This window comes from Pristis pectinata, chromosome 8, assembly GCF_009764475.1.
Source record: "Pristis pectinata isolate sPriPec2 chromosome 8, sPriPec2.1.pri, whole genome shotgun sequence".
NCBI lineage: Eukaryota > Metazoa > Chordata > Chondrichthyes > Rhinopristiformes > Pristidae > Pristis > Pristis pectinata.
This window is the reverse complement of record NC_067412.1, coordinates 79,738,595-79,755,379: the sequence shown is the minus strand read 5'-3', so window position 1 is coordinate 79,755,379 and position 16,785 is coordinate 79,738,595. Positions and strand designations below refer to the sequence as shown.

At 40.5% G+C, this 16,785-nt stretch overlaps 1 protein-coding gene across 6 annotated transcripts in view; it reads right to left on the bottom strand.

Moving 5' to 3' along the window:
* Positions 1–16,785, bottom strand: part of tenm1 (teneurin transmembrane protein 1) — a 1,611,625-nt gene that overhangs the window by 1,464,269 nt on the left and 130,571 nt on the right. Inside the window, exon 2 of one of the 6 annotated variants that reach the window (XM_052021038.1) lies at positions 5,593–5,676. The exons of the other annotated variants lie outside the window; for them this stretch is intronic. The gene's annotated coding sequence lies outside the window, so the exon portion shown is untranslated. The remainder of the gene's footprint in view (positions 1–5,592; positions 5,677–16,785) is intronic. 6 annotated transcript variants of the gene reach the window in all.

The window sequence follows — 16,785 nt, the reverse complement described above, 5'->3', positions numbered from 1 at the left end:
GTCTACGTCAATGGTGCTGAGGTTGAGAAGGTTGAGAGCTTCAAGTTCCTGGGAGTGAACATCACCAACAGCCTGTCCTGGTCAAATCACATAGATGCCAGGGCCAAGAAAGCTCACCAGTGCATCCACTTCCTCAGGAGGCTAAAGAAATTTGGTTTGTCCCCTTTGACTCTTACCAGCTTTTACTGATGCACCACAGAAAGCATCCTATCTGAATGTATCATGGCTTGGTATGGCAACTGCTTTGCCCAGGACTGCAAGAAGCTGCAGAGAGTTGTGGACACAGCCCAACGCATCACGGACACCAGCCTCCCCTCCTTGGACTCTGTCTTTACCTCTCATTGTCTTGGTGAAGCAGCCAGCATAATCAAAGAACCCACCCACCCGGGACATTCTCTCTTCTCTCCTCTTCCATTGGGTAGAAGATACAGGAGCCTGAAGGCACGTGCCACCAGACTTAAGGACAGCTTCTACCCCACTGTGATAAGACTATTGAACGGTTCCTTTATACAATGAGATGGATTATGACTTCACGATCTACCTTGCTGTGACCTTGCACCTTATTGCACTGCACTTTCTCTGTAGCTGTGACACTTTACTCTGTATTGTTATTGTTTTTACCTGTACTACATCAATGCACTCTGTACTAACTCAATGTAACTGCACTGTGTAATGAATTGACCCGTACAATCGGTTTGTAAGACAAGCTTTTCACTGTACCTCAGTACAAGTGACAATAATAAACCAATACCAATACCAAGAGAAGCCAGAGGTCAGAGGCCCTACTGAGCACCCTCAGAGGGAACTGGGCAATCACATGATCAGTGGGCAAGATTGGTGACAATGTGAAAGAAAGAAGTAGAGAACTTACCTTGGTGGGAGTGCAGTTTGAAAAAAAGACAGTTTCCCCAGGAGTTCCCAGTTGTGGTCACATCTAGAACAGTAGGGACCAATTTCTTAAATAATTCTCCAAACAGAGTATTGATTGGGAAATGACATACTTGTTGGATATTTGATATTTGAATGCCTCAGATGCACGGATGTGACATGTAGGGATGTGCCTGGGTAAACTTCTAAAGTAGTTGAAATGATATGTAAATGGCCATTACAATGTTTGCTCCAACCAAAGTGCATTTTCAATCTTAGAGTATTTGAAATATTGTGCCACGTGGTCAAATTTTAAAACCAGTGTATCTCCCTTCTAACTCTGACTCTATTAACTTCCAGTGAAAATAAAAAAAAACTGCAGATGCTGGAAAACTAAAACAAATGCTGGGAACATAGAGGGCAAGAACATAGATTAAAAAAAATAGACAAAAAAACCAAGACAAAAGAATATGGGAGTTGTGAAAACAGGTCCGGCTGGGCATGTCCTCCACTCTCCAAAGAGAAAAAAAAGAAGAGGAAAAAAAAACAAGCTAAGCTAATACCACAGATGGATGACTGATACAGACAGAGAAATCAAGTTACCAAAAGTTGCAGAACTCAATATTGAGTCCAGAAGGCTGCAATATGCCCAGACGGAAATCGAGGTGCTGTTCCTCAAGCTTACATTAGGCCTCACTGTGACAGTAGGCCACAGACAAATAGGTGAGAGTGGGAGCGGGATGAAGAATTTAAGTAGCAGGCAACAGGAAGCTTAGGGTTGCTCCTGCAAACCGAAGGTAGGTGTAATCACCCAATCTGCGTTTGGTTTCTCTGTTGTAGAGGAGGTCGCATGGTGAACACCAAATACAATACGCTCGATTGGAAGACATGCATGTGATCACTGCTTCATCTGGAAAGAGTGCTTGGGTTCCTGGATGGTGGGAAGGGAAGATGTGAAAGAACAAGTGTTGCACCACATGTTGTTGTAGGGGAAGAGTTATTTCATCTATGATCTCACCCTCTAACTGCTCCCAGTCTCTCATTGACCAGAAAATCTTTTTCACAGCTTATCCTCATGGTCACTCAGTTTTACTCTATCAGTGACATTCCCTGCCTGAACTTCCTCACAGCTTTTCTAGCTTCATTTGTCTCCTTTTTAGTTCTAATGAATGGTCTCCAATCTGAAACATTAGCTCTGTTTCTCTTCCCATAGATGCAACCTGACCTGCTGAGTAGTTCCAGGGTTTTCTAGTTTTGTTTCATTACATTTCTTTCCCTTTTCTTCAGAAGCCATTTTACCACTTCTCCAGGTTCAATCTTTAAGTGTTTACTGTACTCTAATTCCTCACAAAAATGGCTCATTTTCTCCAAAGGGAGGAGTTTCCACAGGCAATTTGTCCAATAGGAATTTTTCAGCTAAGCTTGATAGCAGTTTCACCTTCATACATCACTGGCTAGGTAATGATCGGAAGCTAAAACCTTGATTAAGACACCTAATAGAAACAAAAGGAAATGGGAACAGGAGTAGGCCATTTAGCCCTTTGAGTCATTCCATGAGATTATGGTGGATTTTTAATCTAGCTCTATCTACCTTCCCATGCCTCATAGCCCTTAATGCCTTTGGTTCACAAAGATCTATAAATCTCAGATTAAAAACTACCAATTGACCAAGCATTAATTGCTACTGAAAGAACAGAGTTCAAAACTTTTGCCACCCAAGGTGCTGAAAAAAAATCCACTTCACCAAGCTGAAATCAACCGCCTCATCAGAGTGAGGATCGATCATGCTGCCTTTGGGACTATATGATTTTGTTTGTCTTAGCTAGAGTCCTCCAGAAGACATGGAGTGTTTTAAAGGATGGAGAAAAATGTATACAAAATGATGTTATTTTCCCCAAAGGAGGTAATCTACTTTTTAATCATTTTTGTTTGGAGAACTAAATTGTACTTGACTCGGCCTGCAGTTTGAACTCACATCCCTGTGTCCTCCATAATCACCTGTGTTGGCCTGATTGTCTTGGGTTTCCTGATCCAAGTGCAGTGAAGCCTCAGCTGTGTAAAGCTAAAGTTTGGCACCTGCAACACCCTGCCAGCTTTTGACAGGCTGAGAGTGGAACCTTACCTGTGGTCAAGATCTGTGAAGATTTTGAGGCTTTAAGTATCTCTGATGCACAAAGACATGTTAAAACTAATACAATTGCTTAAAATAATTTTCAAAAAGTAAAAAATAATATAAATTATCAAAACCACATCATAACACCAATGAATCAGTGAAAATATTAGAGTAAATAAAGTTTAAAAAAAAATCAAAGTTACTTCTTTCTTCTGAATGATCCTTCACCAGGAGTGGCTGGCAGAGGATCACATAGTTGGCATCTGTCACACAACTTGTCGTAGACTTACAATGGGGCCATGTAAGTCCAGTGGACATAATTGGGGGTGTACATTTACAAACTCATTGTACAATGTGGTTTGTCTTGGATATAATTGTGTAGGCAACACAAAGGAGCTTACAGTCACTATGCCCAAAATAAACTCAACTGTGAGTGGCTGAATGCTGCCAGTTCCCTTCGGATCTATTCGGTGTATTTTTTTGGTTTTGCAAAGCATAAATATGGTATTGTAAGATATATTCTGTTCTTTCTCTTATGTGGAAAAACTGCTGATATTCAATTCCAATTTGACAAACCATGTACCCAGTCTTTACTGTATAAACTTGTCCTCGGTTGCATCTGGATACTGCACAATGCAGTGACGACTTAAACTTCCCTTCTGAAATTCAGTTACAAATAGTTGATGAAACCAAATTTGAAAGCTGGAGTTTAGCACTTGTCTTTCAAATCATGCATTCATTACCTACCCCACTGGAAACATTTTTACTCATTGTGTTGTGATCACAACTGCCATGTTTTGCTGCATCGTTGGGTTGGTGCCTGATTAGCACTGGACCGCAATGAAAACATTCTCGATACCCAGAAAATCTATTTCACCCCTTCTGCTCACCTGCCACTGAATCAGAATCAGAATAAGATTTATTATCACTGACATATGACGTGAATTTGTTGTTTTGCAGCAGCAGTACAGTGCAAAGATGGAAAAGTATGAATTGCAAAATAAATAAATAGTGCAAAAAAGGAATAATGAGGTAGTGTTCATGGGTTCATGAATCGTTCAGAAATCTGATGGCAGAGGGGAAGAAGCTGTTCCTCGATCATTAAGTTTGGGTCTTCAGACTCCTGTACCTCCTCCCTGATGGTAGTAATGAGAAGGGAGCATGTCCCAGATGGTGAAGGTTCTTGATGATGGAAGCTGCACTCTTGAGGCACTGCATCTTGTAGATGGTGAGGAAGGTTGTGCCCATGATGGAGCTGGCTGAGTCTACAACCCTCTGCAGCCTCTTGCGATCCTGTGTATTGGAGGATCCACACCAGACTGTGATGCAACCAGTCAGGGTGCTCTCCACTGTACATCTATAGAAATTTATAAGAGTCTTTGGCAACATGCCAAATCTCCTCAAACTCCAAATGAAGTAGAGCCACTGGTGTGCCTTCTTCATGATTGCATCAATGTGTTGGGCTCAAGATAGATCCCTGAAATATTGACGCCTAGGAACTTGAGGCTGCTCACCATTTCCACCTTGACCCCTCTATGAAGACTGGTGTGTGTTCTCCTGACTTCCCCTTCCTGAAGTTCACAATCAATTCCTTGGTCTTGCTGACGCTGAGTGTGAGGTTGTTGATGCAACACTACTCAACCAGCTAGTCTATTTCATTCCTGTATGCCTCCTCATTGCCATATGAGATTCTGCTAACAACAGTGGTTTGAGCTGTGCTTAGCCACACAATCATGAGTGTAGACAGAGTAGAGCAGTGGGCTAAGCACGCATCCTTGAGGTGCACCTGTGTTGATAGTCAGCGAGGAGGAGATGTATTGATGCATTGGTTCACCCAAACCCACACCATCCCATAGTCCCAGCTTACCCATAAAACAAAAGTCCTGAGCTGGGGTTCACTCTATCCCCTTTGGTAGCTTATATGCCTTACCTTGATCAGTGTGATATGACTCTCAAGTACAATAAATCTGAAAGAGCCCAGTTAAGAGAAAATAGCATGTGGAGTCTCTTTCCCTGACCTAGATTTTAACATAATTTAATGATAAAAGGAGTGTTTATAATTTGTACAAGAAAATCAGAAACTTCAAGAAAAGCCAAAGATTTCCAGCACTGAATCGCTGCCATTTCCCGGAGGGTCATCCACCAGGATTAAACTGAAAGATGGATTGTACCCGCAAGGAAGTTGGGCCCCAAGTCCTATTTTATACATAAACAGCTTGGACCACAGATCAGTCCATCTGTAAATAGCATAAGCTGTCGAAAAACTGAAGGCTGTAAAAATTTCCCTCCATTGCAGATTCTCAGGGGTTAACTGAGGTCAACTGCAATTAATGAATTTTGCTAAAGACCAAGTCAGCCAGCTAATCACTTAATCATGTAATGTCTTAGCTATTGTTCATCAAGACTAAAATATGGAATAATTTGACAGCAAGGACATATCAAATAACTGCAACTGTATGAAAAAAAGAGCACCGCTGCATGGAAAGTCATCATGTCCTTGTCATTGACAACCAAAGATTAACAATGAAAGAGAAACCATGTTAAATTGCTGGAGGAAATGTAGACTTCCCATTGGGGTCATGCATGGAACAAAACTGTAAAATAGAACCTACTTTAACTTGGTCCATCAAGGCTCAATCACACTGGTTCACTCTCCTAGGGCACATTTTTCCATTGCTCAAGAACTGTAACCCCATCTGTTACAAAAAAAAAGTGCAGAGAGCTTATTGACTGGGTTTGATCCTAACGAATTGAGGTCAGATTGAATTGAACTGATCTACAACACTGAAGGGAGCTGCATTTGCTCATTTGTACATTATTACATTGTCACCTTAAATTACTCCTTCCTGATTTATTCCATTTCTAATTTAACTCATCCTTATCTTCTCAAGTTCTGTTGCTATACTGCATTCAGACCCTTTATTTCTCAACAACTCGTCTGGAAATTAAATAGCATCCTTTTACACTTGTTAAACCATCACCATGCAGTGTGTCAACAAATATATTGTCTGACAGCCTGCAGCAAAGTTCACTACAGAATAGGTCTAACACCAGGATAACCTTCCATCTGAGAGTTCTGCCATTGTGGACTGCATGAGGGTAATTGGGAAATTCCAGGTTGAATCCAGGGGGAAAGGGGGAGTTGCAGGGGAGAGAGGTCCAGGTAAGCTTGTAGGAAAGGCATGAGATGATGGGGAATAGGCTCAAGAATGTATAAGATGGGGTTTGGCAAACAGTGACTGGGAGTGGGATCACGCTGGCTGTTTGGGAGAGAAGTCAGGGTGGGAATCAAGTCTTGAGTGTCATGGATGGGACAATTTAGGCCGTTCAGTAGCTGGGGTGGTTAAGAGATTTGGTGAGGTGATAGTTCAAGTGGAGTTCATCAGTGGGATAATTGGGGAGGTGAGTGAGGGGTGTGTTACTAATAAAGTGGGAGGCCCAAGATAGAGCTATCATGACACACAGCTACAATATTTAAAAGATACGTATTTGAAGCAGGTTCCCAACAACAAATTAAGTGGGGTTGGAACCTGCCCCCCTTTAATTAATTAATTTTGAAGAAGGCCTCAGAAATGTGTGAATGCTTCCTTCGATATTCAAGACTTTTGCCATCTAATGGCAAGGCATAAATGCATGAAAATCCAAAAAGTGGTATCCAGGTGAACAGGATAAGCAGTTAGGATATCAATTTGTACATCGAGGCTCCTTGGCCCCAATTATTCCTCAGAGCATGCTACATTTTAACCACCTGTTGAATAATCATTCTCTTTGCAGATTTGCAATATATAAAAATAAACTGTACTTTCAACCAAATTATGGATAATTTGCAAGATCATATTTAGAGTACTCTACTCAGCCTTTAGCATTTACCCTGTAAAGGACATTAGGGATTGAAAGAGAAATAAACCATAAAACTCAGCTCTTAATGAAAAGTATACACTGTCAGAATCAAACTTATTCTCCATCAAAAAAAAAGGAATGCAAAACAGAACAGTGAAATCCTGAAAGAAACAGATAATGCTTCTGCAAGCAGGTTGCATAAAGTAAATCAGTCATAGCCTGATAGTCACGTGGATAAAAATGTCTAAATGTCATGCAAAAAGCTGTTTTTCAAAGTATCCCCCATTGCACCCACACACAGAATTACAATCCATCTACTTACCGAATCTAGACACGGAAAATGACTTGAGGTTAAAAATATACTGGATAATTTTATTTTTCCCCCACAGGGATTGTGCAATCATAATCTTCAAACTGTATATTGTAGTGTGATATAACCATGGGGTACAGAAGTGAAGTGGGTGAGTATTCTACACTCTGTCCACAATTACCCATTTCATAAGTAGAGTAGAACTCACAGCTGTTGCTTTGTATTGAATTCACTGCAACTCTCTGGGGGGATGGATGGAGGAAGGGGTGCGAATTCTATTAATAATAACACTGCCTAATTTGTAACAAAGCCACAGGGACAAGAAAGCCTTGTATTCCTTCCTTAGCTAATTCAGCAGAAAGGATGCTTGGTTCACTGTCAGAGCCCTTGGCCATGGGAAGTAGAAAAAAAAACGTGCTTGATTACCTATTCCTGGTTATATGTCCCCATGCGGTGTGTATGTGTGTGTCATAACAAAATATATAAATCTTACTCATGGACCTAATTCAAAGCAACTACATAATTCCATTGAGACTGATTTCAATTCTTCATGCATCATCTATTGACTATTTGAATGCATATAAATAAAAAATGTCAATATTTTCCATTGTCCGATTGCAGTAAATGTTCTAAACATCTTGAAGTCTTCCACAGAGACTTGTTATAAAAATACATTCTTACATCCAGTTTGAATACATGGAAAATCCAATTTAGTATTTAAATTATGGCCTTCCTTATTAATACTCAGAAATGTTAATTGAAAGGAAAAAAAGTTTCCTCTTTGTGAAATATTCAGTTGACTGCATTTTGCTATCGAAACTGAATATTGAGAATTCGGTTCCCATGACAGTTTTTAAGTCATGACCTGCAGTGATTGCCCAATGAGGAACAGATGGAGTGTTTTATTATAGAGGTGTCATTCATTGAAGTGTTAGGCCTTCATCAAGTCGAAGTTAAACATTTCACTGTATTATTTCTCTTGGTGAGTCCCTTGAAGATAATGTTAGCTGTAAAAATGAAACTGTTGGAGTGAGATCACCTTGGCTGAATTGCTGGTGCTATCGACTTGCAATCAGAAAATATTAGATGCAAGCCTACTCCAAGGACTCATAAACTAGGCTATCATTCCAATGTAGACCTAAAAGAGTACTGCCTTACTGAAGTAGCCTGCCTAGAAATGCTTTGGCAGTAGGAAAGATGTATTAAAATGGAGGTGAGTGCTGTGACAACAAATAGTTTTCTTAAGGAACAACCACTTCACATGATCCAAATGTAACAGGACGTATGCAATTAAAGAAATAATTGCCTTTCATATGTTCTGCATTCCAAGGTGGTCAATGGGAAACAGCTGGCGGTGGATCCACGGGTAAGGGGGAATGTAGCAGGGCAGATAGGTACAAGGCATCAGGTGTAGTAAAGAGAACCAGACTTCAAGATTTGGATAGGATGAAGTGGTGAAATGGAAGATTAGATTCATAATTGGGGTATGGGATAGGGAGTGCAAGTTGGTGGGTTTAAAGGAGAGGTGACTTAAGGACTAAGGACCTCCAAGGGGGTCTGACCTAAACAGGTTTCCCAGCATCAGACTACATGGCTTGGAGACTAATTTGTCAGGTTTCTGTTGTCTGGATTGTGTCGCACACTGCCAAAAGACCTGTATGTGTGTGCAAGTGCCTTCATGCATTAGACCACTAGACACAAGGAGGAGTCAAAGAAAATTGCTGACTCTGCAATGCACACTGTGAGTTCGCAATTTTCTTTCATGGAAGATTTTTCATTGAAATTCAACTGCATAAACATTATGTTGCTTGATAGAATGTCTAGATCTTTGGCTGCTGTTCCTCTAGTAAGACAGACATAAAAAAATGCTCTGGCAGTATTTAAAAAAAAGACTGGATTTTTTTTTGTTTTTCCCTGATCCAACATCACCCAAAACAGAAACAGATTAACTGGTCACTTTCTTGATGGTTATATGTCAAAACAATTCATAATATGTCAAGCACATTTACAGTGAATATTATGCTACATAAATGATTGGGGCAATGATTGGCTAGATTGGGTTCATCCTATTTCTTGTGACTGGTGAGACCCTGCCCCTGCACTCATGGGCTGTCAAAGCTGGGTTAGGAAGGTTGAGTGATTTTGTGGCAATCTTTAACATTCCAATACACCATGAAAAATTTAAAAGAGTTAAAATAATTAGAAATATTATCTTTAACATCTTCATATTTCCTTACAACATAGATGGAGCCTATTTGGCCCATCAAGTTCATGCTGGCTCTTGGAGCAGTCACGTCAGTCCCATTCCTCCACTATTTCCCTGTAACCTATTCTCTTACATATGGCCTGCTTCTCCTTCCATTCACTGAGACAAGGGACAATTTTCAGCAGCCAATTAACTGACCAAACAGCACTTCCTTGAGATGTGGCAGAAAACCCAAGCAGCCGGGGGAAACCCATGTGGTGACAGGGAGAACTTGCGAACTGCACCTGAAGGTTAGGATCAAACTCAGAGCCCGGAGCTGTTGGATACCTGCAGCACCATTCTGCCGCTAAAATGCAGATACATAGAAAAAAAATCAATTAAATTTACTGCAACTAATTAAGGCGAATAAAAACACAATGTTGACCTTTTTCCTGGAAACCACTCTCACCCTTTCCTTTGAATGCAGGTCGGTGTGTTTGCACCAGGTCTTGGCTCAGAGGGTAGACATCTGTCTGCCATTGCAATTCACCTACCACCGAAATAGGTCTATGTGGACATGATCTCCCTGGCCCTACACTCATCTCTGGAGCATCTGGACAGTAAAGACACCTATATTAGATGATTGGTTATTGACTACAGCTCCGCCTTCAGTACTATAATTCCAAGCAAACTTATCAATAAACTCCAAGACCTGGGAATCAAAACCTCCCTCTGCAACTGGATCCTTGACTTTCTGACCAACAGACCGCAATCAGTGAGGATAGGCAGCAACACCTCCGCCATGACTATTCTCAACACTGGTGCCCCACAAGGCTGCATCCTCAGTCCCCTACTCTACTCCCTATACATTCATGACTGCATGGTCAGATTCTGCTCTGACTCCATCTGCAAGTTTGCAGATGATACCACCCTAGTGGGCCGTATCTCAAATAACGATGAATCGGAGTACAGGAAGGAGATAGTGAGCTTAGTGTCATGGTGTCATGACAACAACCTTTCCCTTAAAGTCAGCAAAACGAAAGAGCTGGTCATTGGCTTCAGGAAAGGGGGTGGTGTACATGCACCTGTCTCCATCAATGGTGCTGAGAGGGTTGAGAGCTTCAAGTTCCACAGTGTGACCACCACCAATACCCTGTCCTGGTCCAACCACATAGACACTATGGCCAGAAAGCTCCCCAGTGCCTCTACTTTCTCAGGGAGGTTAAAGAAATTTGCATGTCCCTTTGACAGTCACCAACTTTTATCAATGCACCATAGAAAGCATCCTCTCTGGATGCCTCATGGCCTGGTATGGCAACTGCGCTGCCGGGACTGCAAGAAACTGCAGAGAGTTGTGGACACAGCCCAGCCTGTCACAGAAACCAGCCTTCATCTCCATGGACTATCTATACTTCTTGCTGCCTCAGTAAGCAGCCAGCATAATCAAAGACCCCACCTACCCAGACATTCTCTCTTCTCCTCTCTCCCATCAGGCAGAAATACAAAGCCTGAAACATGTACTACCAGGCTCAGGAAATCTTCTATCCCAATGTTATAAGATTATTGAACAGTTCCCTAGTAACGATAAGATGGACTCTTGACCACAACAATCTACTTCGTCATGACCTGGACACCTTATTGCCTACCTGCACTGCACTTTTTCTGTAGCTATTTAGTTTGCATTTTAAAATTGTTTTACTTTGTACTATCTCCATGCACTGTGTAATGAATTGATCTGTTTGAACGGTATACAAGACAAGTTTTTCACTGTACCTCAGTACAAGTGACAATAATGAACCAATTTCAATTCCATTTCCAAAGATGCTGCCTGCTAATCTAGGCTAACTATCATTGCTGGAGACCAGAACATCTCGGAGCATCATAGATAAATCTTAACATTGGCACTGGCATCAGGACAGAACATCTGTCTAATTGACTTCATGCAGACATAGTTTTCAAAAACCAGAGTTCACCATATTTTCACCGAGAGATCACCAATGGATGTGCTGCCTATCATGTCAAATTCTGATGCCTTGATCAATTATGGAATGGATTGTTCAATTTTATTCCCAAGTTATCAAAGCAATCTGCTGCCATTGTATAGAAGGTAGAGTCAACCACATTGCTAATAAAGGCAAAGTTTGTAAGGATGGTTTATTTCCTTCCGTAAAAGACATTAGTGAATCATATAGATGGTTATGTAATCCACCAGTTTTCCCACAAGGATTATATTCCCCCAAAAAATTAATTACTTGAATTCAGTTCCAATGGTCTGGTGAAATTTGAACTCTTGTCTTTAGACCTTTATTGTGGGCCTCTAGAATACTAGTCCACATGAATTAATCATAACTCCACGACTAGCGCATCTACTTTCAGATTACTTGCTGTATGACATATATACAGGGCATTACACATTCTGGCATAACATGAATTCATATCTGTTATTTTTAGCTTCCCCCTCTAATTATTGCCTGTTTCCTTCTTTTGCTGAAGGAACACACTAATGCTGGGGAACCATCCACAGGCACATCGTTACCTTGCAAATGTGTTTCTAGATAGTGGTTGTCAGCAGTTCATTTGAACACACTTTACAGCTGAGGCCAATCTTATTGTAATACACAAATATGTGTGCATTGCAAAATTAAACTTCGAAGGGGTCTGGCTAATTTTCCCTTGTCACTAAGAACCACGTATGGTCGAAATGAGTGACAACAGCTAATTTACAGCAGCGGGAACCATTCCTTCAACCCATCATTCACTTGGCTCATTTTTATTTTGTGCAACTTAGCCCTATATTTCTGCAGATCCTGGTTGCTCAACCTGAGCCAATTGGACTCAACCATATGTGCCTGGTTTGGGTATCAAAAAATAACAATATCTCAGGCTTGATTTGAATGGGCCAGCATTTAAAAAAAATATATATATGTTTAAGGCTTAGTAGCATGGGACATGCTGATGCTCACTGTCCACAGAATATGCAAGAAGTCAGGCAGCATGGGAAGTGGCTCCTATTTCTTAAAATGGGGGTTTACTGCAGAGCCTGACTTCCCAAGCCAAGCCCAAGGAGACCCAATAGTGTGGATTAGACTTCAGTTTGTATGTATATCAAAAATATTATAAATCCTCGGGCTATGAAATGAACATGGTCAAACTGAGTTTTAATTTTATACTCAGGCAGACTTCGACTCCTTTGTCTTCCTGTTCTCCTGGGTATAAACTTAAAACTGGGTATCCTGGCTATAAAATTAAACCCATGTGTGAATTTCCCATCTGGCAAAAATATTCCTTAAGGCGTGCTGTATTCAACACAAAGCATTCCCATGTGATGTTAAAAGAAATATCACTGTCCATTTTTAGGATTCAAAATAAATAATTTATGCATTAATAAAATAGTCATCATTCAATGTGAACATTTCAGAATCGGAATCTTAGATCTTTCTGAAAACCCAGCCAAGGACAATTTCTTTAGACTTAGCAAATTAACTGGATCACCACTGTGCATGACCTCTACTTTTTGCATTGTGTATATGCTTTCAAACAGCAAATATTCTAGATTGTTATATTGAAGCATCCGTATCTCATACTGAATAGTTTTGTTTATTGTAGTCAGCTTTTTCTTTTACTTTGACACTTTCCTTCTATTGTTTCTAATATGTTGCTCTCCAGCAGGCAAGAACTACAGGCAGCACCATTTGCTCTTGTCAGATCTCTCAATGATATTTCCAATGGGAAACAGAAGTGACTGTAACACCTACAAATTAACAATGAACAAATGAGCTGACAGAAGAAGACACCTTGAACCACATCCAAAACCTGCCCTTGAACTGAGGGCAGTCAGATTATTACCATTTAATTCTTATGCTTCACATTGCAGGGGAGAAAACTGAAATAGTGTTTGCACTATTCCTTTAACATCACATTTCATACAAGCAACACCGATACTAATGGTCAGAATAGCTTCAAAAAAAGCTTCCCTGGAGAATTCCTCCACAGTTACTCCACAATTCATGTCTCATCTCCACCTTCAATAAGTTACAATCCCTATGACCAGCCCCTGGAAGGTTACATGAAGCAGGTCACCTGAAATGCCTGAAGGTCAATTTCAAACATGAATGCAGGTGAACTTTTCTTCTGACACAATTTCAAGAGCCAGAGACACAAGAGATTCTGCAGATGCTGGAAACTATACATGTTAAGATGATCTAATTTCCCATTTTTTATTTTATATTCCACACTCAGACAATATACAATCCCATTTGCAGAAGGACAGGAAATACACTGGGTCAACTGGAGAAGAACAGCAGCCATTTAATACCTTTACTCATGAAATAAAAGTTGATTTTGATAAATTGGTTTATTATTGTCACACGTACTGAGTACAGTGGAAAGTGTTGTTTTGCATGGCATCTATACAGGTCATTTCATCACATCAGTACATTGATGTAGTGCAAGGGAAAAGCAAAAAAGAAAGCAGAATAAAGTGTTACAGTTCCAGAGTAAGTGCAGTGCAGGCATACAACAAGGTGCAAGGCCATGATGAGGTAGATTGTGAGGTCAAGAGTTCATCCTATTTTTCAAGGGAACCATTCAATAGTCTTATAACTGCAGGATAGAAACTGTCCTTGAGCCTGGTGTTGCATGCTTTCAGGCTCTTGTATCTTCTGTCTGATGATAAGGGGGAGAAGAGAGAATGATCAGGGCTCCAAGATCACTCCAAGGTGAGGGGCTTGCTACTCTGTTTGAGCAGTGTTGGAACACTGAGACTTAACTACAAAACAACTCACCTCTATGACTTACAGTGACATAAATAGAGTGGTTTGTGTGATGGTAACACAGCCAAAGCCTCTTCCTCCAAGATCAATTTAATTGGATATCAATGATGTCTTCCATTGGCTTCTTTTCCAGGTAACATGTTGGGCTAAAGATACAGTGAAGAACAGTGGGAGATAATTTCTCCACCCTGACGTGGAAGAAACTGAATTGTATTGTCCTGAAACATGGAAATTATTGAAGCTATACCAGGCTGGCTGGATCAGGAAGCATCTAGTTAATATTTCTGATTTCTGTTGATATCATTATCACCCCCAACATTACAGAATTGACAAAGAAAAACAACATTGATCTTGATCAGTAATCACCGACTCCTACTGGTGTGAGAGATACTGTATGCACCATCTCATGGTAATAAAGCAATTGTAAACACCAAGCTTTGGGTCAGAAGTTGTTGCCAAGGTGAGAAAACCATACACTTGGAAGCTTTAACAAATAATTCTGAATTAAGCATAACATAACTCACCAAGAACCCACAAAATGTGGCAAAGAGTACATGACTTAAAGCAAGAAGAGCAACTGGAGACAGCAGAATGTCACCTGGTGTCAGAAAGTGGTTTGAGCATGTAAGATTGAATAAATGGGGTTTGCCTAGAATTCTCACATGACACTGAGAAATTCTACTGGGATTGGAGCGGAAGAGAAAAGGCTTGATTGAGAACAGATGTTGAATTTTTCTGCTCAGAGCAGGTTTGCACATTCGTGTGACCAAATAGAAGAATCATAGGAAATTTATGACACACGAGGAGGCTATTCCATCCATTGTGCCTGTGTTACCCATCCTTCCACTAGTTCGATAGACCTGCATTTCACAACAATGTACATGGTTAAGTCCTGTTTAAATATGTTGAGGATTTCCAGCTCCACCAACCTTTTAGGTAGTAAGTTCCAGATCCCTATCACTCTCTAGGTTATTTTTTTATTTGATCTTTCCTCTAGCAACTATGTTACATCTGTGTCCTTTCATCAGGTGTTTTCTCTTCACCCTTTCTTGTTCCCTCATAATTTTATAATTTAATTAACTCTTCCCTCAGCTTGTTTCAGGGAACACAATCTTAGTTATACAAACTTTCCCCAATTGCTACTATTTTCCAGTCTCAGCAACATTTTTGTAAATCTCCTTGGCATTCTTTCCAGTGCAATCACTATCTATACCAGATGGAAATAATCCCCTTGCAATAGTACATAGCAGATGTGTGGCCAAGTGACTGGAAATGCCGGACTTAGTTTTCTTCCATTAGTCACAACACAATTGACTCATATTCTGGAGCCTCAGCATATGAACAGTTACCTTGCCCAGTGAAGCAACAGAAGGAAGAATTTTCTCTCCATCCTGAATTGGCAATAACAAAGTAACAAGAGGGAAAAACAAAAATGAAGCTGGTATTGTATCTGGTTGGTCATCAAGACCGAGAGTTCGACTGTTGGACAGCACCGTGGTGCACTGAGTAGAGCTGTTGCCTCACAAGGTACAATCCTGACCTTGGGTGCTGTCTGTGTGGCATCTGAATGTTCTCCCTGTGACTGTGTTGGTTTCCTCTGAGTCTTTTGGTTTCCTCCCACATCCCAAAAATGTGCAGGACACCAACGAATATATATTTCTTTTAAGTAATCTGAAAGAACACTGTAAACAAATGTAAAAGGAAGGATGCCAGATATGTGTGCCATCTCGCATCAACTTATTGTAACATACCGATTTTGAGTATCCCACATTTGCAGGTTGGAGGTCCTTGTCAAGATGATGGGACCAGCCACAAAGACTGTAAGTAAAATCACTGAAATCAACTTAACATAATTCACCAAGGACCCATAGAACATGGTGAAGAGATTATTATTTAAAGTAAGATCTGCTGGAGCAGATGTTTCTATCACTCTCCATATTCCATCGTAAAGCAGGATAACAGGGATCTCAATTGTCATTCAATGTTCCTGCTGGAACTATACATTCATCCACATTGTACAAGGAAGGCCTTATTATCCTTCAGTCAAATAGTCCATTTTCATTCACTGAAGTCCATTTTAACAGCCTTCACAATTGATCAGTGTGCTCTGTCTGGTCACACAAAAGACAATATGGAGTTCATTGTCCAAACTTTACAAGCAGTCTTCCTGATAGTTAAACTTGCCTGCAGTAAAGCGTATCAGAAATTCAAACCTGTATGTTATAAGAATTCACAAAAAATGTGGGTATGCGTATGAATTTTCAGTGTACCAAGTCATTGGGGGCGGTTCTAACTTACAAAGGAAAATGCACCAAAGAACAGCAAGTTGAATGAGTTGTGAGATGAATGTCTCAACAGGTAAACTGCCTTCAAATAAAGGAAACACTCCAGGAAAATGAAATGTAAACTTTGGACACTTCAAAAGTGAGACTTTAAGCTGACAATCTCACTTTTTGCTGCATTTCCCAGGTGAAAGAGATGAAAAGTGTCCTGCTGGTGCAGTATAAAGGCTTATTGTTCACCAACATTGTGGCAGAATGCCAAACCTGCACGAGGAGCTTTTGTTCCAATTACCTGCTAGGCAGGAAATAAATTTGAGATTGGAAGGTAAACAGCTTCACTGCCACCCTATCTCCTCTTATGGGAATGACTGTGCTGTCAGACTGCTCTGGGTCTGAGCTAAAGGATACTGAATATA